At 57.4% G+C, this 5000-nt stretch overlaps 6 non-coding genes across 6 annotated transcripts; all 6 read right to left on the bottom strand.

The window, feature by feature from the left end:
• Positions 1–524: 524 nt before the first annotated feature.
• Positions 525–643, bottom strand: LOC140412143 (5S ribosomal RNA). The gene has a single exon (XR_011941348.1). It is a non-coding gene; the product is annotated as a 5S ribosomal RNA (ribosomal RNA).
• Positions 644–1334: 691 nt separating this feature from the next.
• LOC140414459 (5S ribosomal RNA) lies at positions 1335–1453 on the bottom strand. The gene has a single exon (XR_011943592.1). It is a non-coding gene; the product is annotated as a 5S ribosomal RNA (ribosomal RNA).
• A 694-nt stretch (positions 1454–2147) lies between these two features.
• On the bottom strand, positions 2148–2266 carry LOC140414521 (5S ribosomal RNA). Its single transcript, XR_011943659.1, has one exon. It is a non-coding gene; the product is annotated as a 5S ribosomal RNA (ribosomal RNA).
• A 694-nt stretch (positions 2267–2960) lies between these two features.
• Positions 2961–3079, bottom strand: LOC140414355 (5S ribosomal RNA). The gene has a single exon (XR_011943492.1). It is a non-coding gene; the product is annotated as a 5S ribosomal RNA (ribosomal RNA).
• A 690-nt stretch (positions 3080–3769) lies between these two features.
• On the bottom strand, positions 3770–3888 carry LOC140414240 (5S ribosomal RNA). The gene has a single exon (XR_011943381.1). It is a non-coding gene; the product is annotated as a 5S ribosomal RNA (ribosomal RNA).
• Positions 3889–4582: 694 nt separating this feature from the next.
• On the bottom strand, positions 4583–4701 carry LOC140412144 (5S ribosomal RNA). The gene has a single exon (XR_011941349.1). It is a non-coding gene; the product is annotated as a 5S ribosomal RNA (ribosomal RNA).
• Positions 4702–5000: the final 299 nt, after the last annotated feature.

Consider the following 5000-nt stretch of genomic DNA (forward strand, 5'->3'; position numbering starts at 1 on the left):
TCGCTCCCCTTCATGCCGTCCCCACCTAGCTCTCTTTTTTCTTCTCCACCTCCCCAAGGAAAACTGCAAGCCCCGCCCACCACACACCAGCCTGCCGCCTGCACGCTGCTGCCTTTCCACATTGCAACGCTGCGCACTTCTCTCAGCACAGCCAGCACAAGGGTCAGGCAGGCAATGCAAGCCAGCTCTCTCTTCCTTCGCTTTCCACACCAGCCCCAATGCCACAACTTGCATTCATGCGGCGCCTTCAGGCTAGGAGAACGTCCTGCCGACACACTGGCTTGCGGCCACACGGGCCAGCTGGCGGGCCCATCAAAGTGCAGCACGCCAAGGCACCCAACCGTGCTGCGTTGCAAAGGCCCGGCAAAGCTGCAGCAGCTGAATGGCCCGACCAAGCCGCCTGCCTGAGTTGAGCCCGCAGGCAAGTGTTGGGAGGAATGGCGAGGACGCAGAGAGCAGCAAAAGGTTGGCCTGCCTCTGGTGTGGAGAGTGCTTGGCGTGAGCAGTCTCTTGCTGGCCGCAAAAGCCTACTGCACCTGGTATTCCCAGGCGGTCTCCCATCCAAGTACTAACCAGGCCTGAGTCTGCTTAGCTTCCGAGATCAGACGAGATCGGGCGTTTTCAGACTAGTATGGCCGTAGGCATCTGCAGCACCGTCTTCTCGCCTATTCAAGTTGGCCACCCTAGCACCCTCGCCACTTCTTCTTTCCGGTTGTTTTCAATTTTCTCTCTCTCTTTTTCTACTTCTACTTCTACTTCTCCTCCTCTTTCTCTCCTTCTCCTGCTAATTCTAGCCTATATGCCTGATACTCGCTCCCCTTCATGCCGTCCCCACCTAGCTCTCTTTTTTCTTCTCCACCTCCCCAAGGAAAACTGCAAGCCCCGCCCACCTCACACCAGCCTGCCGCCTGCACGCTGCTGCCTTTCCACATTGCAACGCTGCGCACTTCTCTCAGCACAGCCAGCACAAGGGTCAGGCAGGCAATGCAAGCCAGCTCTCTCTTCCTTCGCTTTCCACACCAGCCCCAATGCCACAACTTGCATTCATGCGGCGCCTTCAGGCTAGGAGAACGTCCTGCCGACACACTGGCTTGCGGCCACACGGGCCAGCTGGCGGGCCCATCAAAGTGCAGCACGCCAAGGCACCCAACCGTGCTGCGTTGCAAAGGCCCGGCAAAGCTGCAGCAGCTGAATGGCCCGACCAAGCCGCCTGCCTGAGTTGAGCCCGCAGGCAAGTGTTGGGAGGAATGGCGAGGACGCAGAGAGCAGCAAAAGGTTGGCCTGCCTCTGGTGTGGAGAGTGCTTGGCGTGAGCAGTCTCTTGCTGGCCGCAAAAGCCTACTGCACCTGGTATTCCCAGGCGGTCTCCCATCCAAGTACTAACCAGGCCTGAGTCTGCTGAGCTTCCGAGATCAGACGAGATCGGGCGTTTTCAGACTAGTATGGCCGTAGGCATCTGCAGCACCGTCTTCTCGCCTATTCAAGTTGGCCACCCTAGCACCCTCGCCACTTCTTCTTTCCGGTTGTTTTCAATTTTCTCTCTCTCTTTTTCTACTTCTACTTCTACTTCTCCTCCTCTTTCTCTCCTTCTCCTGCTAATTCTAGCCTATATGCCTGATACTCGCTCCCCTTCATGCCGTCCCCACCTAGCTCTCTTTTTTCTTCTCCACCTCCCCAAGGAAAACTGCAAGCCCCGCCCACCTCACACCAGCCTGCCGCCTGCACGCTGCTGCCTTTCCACATTGCAACGCTGCGCACTTCTCTCAGCACAGCCAGCACAAGGGTCAGGCAGGCAATGCAAGCCAGCTCTCTCTTCCTTCGCTTTCCACACCAGCCCCAATGCCACAACTTGCATTCATGCGGCGCCTTCAGGCTAGGAGAGAGAACGTCCTGCCGACACACTGGCTTGCGGCCACACGGGCCAGCTGGCGGGCCCATCAAAGTGCAGCACGCCAAGGCACCCAACCGTGCTGCGTTGCAAAGGCCCGGCAAAGCTGCAGCAGCTGAATGGCCCGACCAAGCCGCCTGCCTGAGTTGAGCCCGCAGGCAAGTGTTGGGAGGAATGGCGAGGACGCAGAGAGCAGCAAAAGGTTGGCCTGCCTCTGGTGTGGAGAGTGCTTGGCGTGAGCAGTCTCTGCTGGCCGCAAAAGCCTACTGCACCTGGTATTCCCAGGCGGTCTCCCATCCAAGTACTAACCAGGCCTGAGTCTGCTTAGCTTCCGAGATCAGACGAGATCGGGCGTTTTCAGACTAGTATGGCCGGAGGCATCTGCAACACCGTCTTCTCGCCTATTCAAGCTGGCCACCCTAGCACCCTCGCCACTTCTTCTTTCCGGTTGTTTTCAATTTTTTCTCTCTCTTTTTCTACTTCTACTTCTACTTCTCCTCCTCTTTCTCTCCTTCTCCTGCTAATTCTAGCCTATATGCCTGATACTCGCTCCCCTTCATGCCATCCCCACCGAGCTCTCTTTTTTCTTCTCCACCTCCTCAAGGAAAACTGCAAGCCCCGCCTACCTCACACCAGCCTGCCGCCTGCACGCTGCTGCCTTTCCACATTGCAATGCTGCGCACTTCTCTCAGCACAGCCAGCACAAGGGTCAGGCAGGCAATGCAAGCCAGCTCTCTCTTCCTTCGCTTTCCACACCAGCCCCAATGCCACAACTTGCATTCATGCGGCGCCTTCAGGCTAGGAGAGAGAACGTCCTGCCGACACACTGGCTTGCGGCCACACGGGCCAGCTGGCGTGCCCATCAAAGTGCAGCACGCCAAGGCACACAACCGTGCTGCGTTGCAAAGGCCCGGCAAAGCTGCAGCAGCTGAATGGCCCGACCAAGCCGCCTGCCTGAGTTGAGCCCGCAGGCAAGTGTTGGGAGGAATGGCGAGGACGCAGAGAGCAGCAAAAGGTTGGCCTGCCTCTGGTGTGGAGAGTGCTTGGCGTGAGCAGTCACTGCTGGCCGCAAAAGCCTACTGCACCTGGTATTCCCAGGCGGGCTCCCATCCAAGTACTAACCAGGCCTGAGTCTGCTTAGCTTCCGAGATCAGACGAGATCGGGCGTTTTCAGACGAGTATGGCCGTAGGCATCTGCAGCACCGTCTTCTCGCCTATTCAAGCTGGCCACCCTAGCACCCTCGCCACTTCTTCTTTCCGGTTGTTTTCAATTTTTTCTCTCTCTTTTTCTACTTCTACTTCTACTTCTCCTCCTCTTTCTCTCCTTCTCCTGCTAATTCTAGCCTATATGCCTGATACTCGCTCCCCTTCATGCCGTCCCCACCTAGCTCTCTTTTTTCTTCTCCACCTCCCCAAGGAAAACTGCAAGCCCCGCCCACCTCACACCAGCCTGCCGCCTGCACGCTGCTGCCTTTCCACATTGCAACGCTGCGCACTTCTCTCAGCACAGCCAGCACAAGGGTCAGGCAGGCAATGCAAGCCAGCTCTCTCTTCCTTCGCTTTCCACACCAGCCCCAATGCCACAACTTGCATTCATGCGGCGCCTTCAGGCTAGGAGAACGTCCTGCCGACACACTGGCTTGCGGCCACACGGGCCAGCTGGCGGGCCCATCAAAGTGCAGCACGCCAAGGCACCCAACCGTGCTGCGTTGCAAAGGCCCGGCAAAGCTGCAGCAGCTGAATGGCCCGACCAAGCCGCCTGCCTGAGTTGAGCCCGCAGGCAAGTGTTGGGAGGAATGGCGAGGACGCAGAGAGCAGCAAAAGGTTGGCCTGCCTCTGGTGTGGAGAGTGCTTGGCGTGAGCAGTCTCTGCTGGCCGCAAAAGCCTACTGCACCTGGTATTCCCAGGCGGTCTCCCATCCAAGTACTAACCAGGCCTGAGTCTGCTTAGTTTCCGAGATCAGACGAGATCGGGCGTTTTCAGACTAGTATGGCCGTAGGCATCTGCAGCACCGTCTTCTCGCCTATTCAAGCTGGCCACCCTAGCACCCTCGCCACTTCTTCTTTCCGGTTGTTTTCAATTTTCTCTCTCTCTTTTTCTACTTCTACTTCTACTTCTCCTCCTCTTTCTCTCCTTCTCCTGCTAATTCTAGCCTATATGCCTGATACTCGCTCCCCTTCATGCCGTCCCCACCTAGCTCTCTTTTTTCTTCTCCACCTCCCCAAGGAAAACTGCAAGCCCCGCCCACCTCACACCAGCCTGCCGCCTGCACGCTGCTGCCTTTCCACATTGCAACGCTGCGCACTTCTCTCAGCACAGCCAGCACAAGGGTCAGGCAGGCAATGCAAGCCAGCTCTCTCTTCCTTCGCTTTCCACACCAGCCCCAATGCCACAACTTGCATTCATGCGGCGCCTTCAGGCTAGGAGAGAGAACGTCCTGCCGACACACTGGCTTGCGGCCACACGGGCCAGCTGGCGGGCCCATCAAAGTGCAGCACGCCAAGGCACCCAACCGTGCTGCGTTGCAAAGGCCCGGCAAAGCTGCAGCAGCTGAATGGCCCGACCAAGCCGCCTGCCTGAGTTGAGCCCGCAGGCAAGTGTTGGGAGGAATGGCGAGGACGCAGAGAGCAGCAAAAGGTTGGCCTGCCTCTGGTGTGGAGAGTGCTTGGCGTGAGCAGTCTCTGCTGGCCGCAAAAGCCTACTGCACCTGGTATTCCCAGGCGGTCTCCCATCCAAGTACTAACCAGGCCTGAGTCTGCTTAGCTTCCGAGATCAGACGAGATCGGGCGTTTTCAGACTAGTATGGCCGTAGGCATCTGCAGCACCGTCTTCTCGCCTATTCAAGCTGGCCACCCTAGCACCCTCGCCACTTCTTCTTTCCGGTTGTTTTCAATTTTTTCTCTCTCTTTTTCTACTTCTACTTCTACTTCTCCTCCTCTTTCTCTCCTTCTCCTGCTAATTCTAGCCTATATGCCTGATACTCGCTCCCCTTCATGCCATCCCCACCGAGCTCTCTTTTTTCTTCTCCACCTCCTCAAGGAAAACTGCAAGCCCCGCCTACCTCACACCAGCCTGCCGCCTGCACGCTGCTGCCTTTCCACATTGCAACGCTG

This window comes from Scyliorhinus torazame, chromosome 4 (assembly GCF_047496885.1).
Source record: "Scyliorhinus torazame isolate Kashiwa2021f chromosome 4, sScyTor2.1, whole genome shotgun sequence".
Lineage (NCBI taxonomy): Eukaryota > Metazoa > Chordata > Chondrichthyes > Carcharhiniformes > Scyliorhinidae > Scyliorhinus > Scyliorhinus torazame.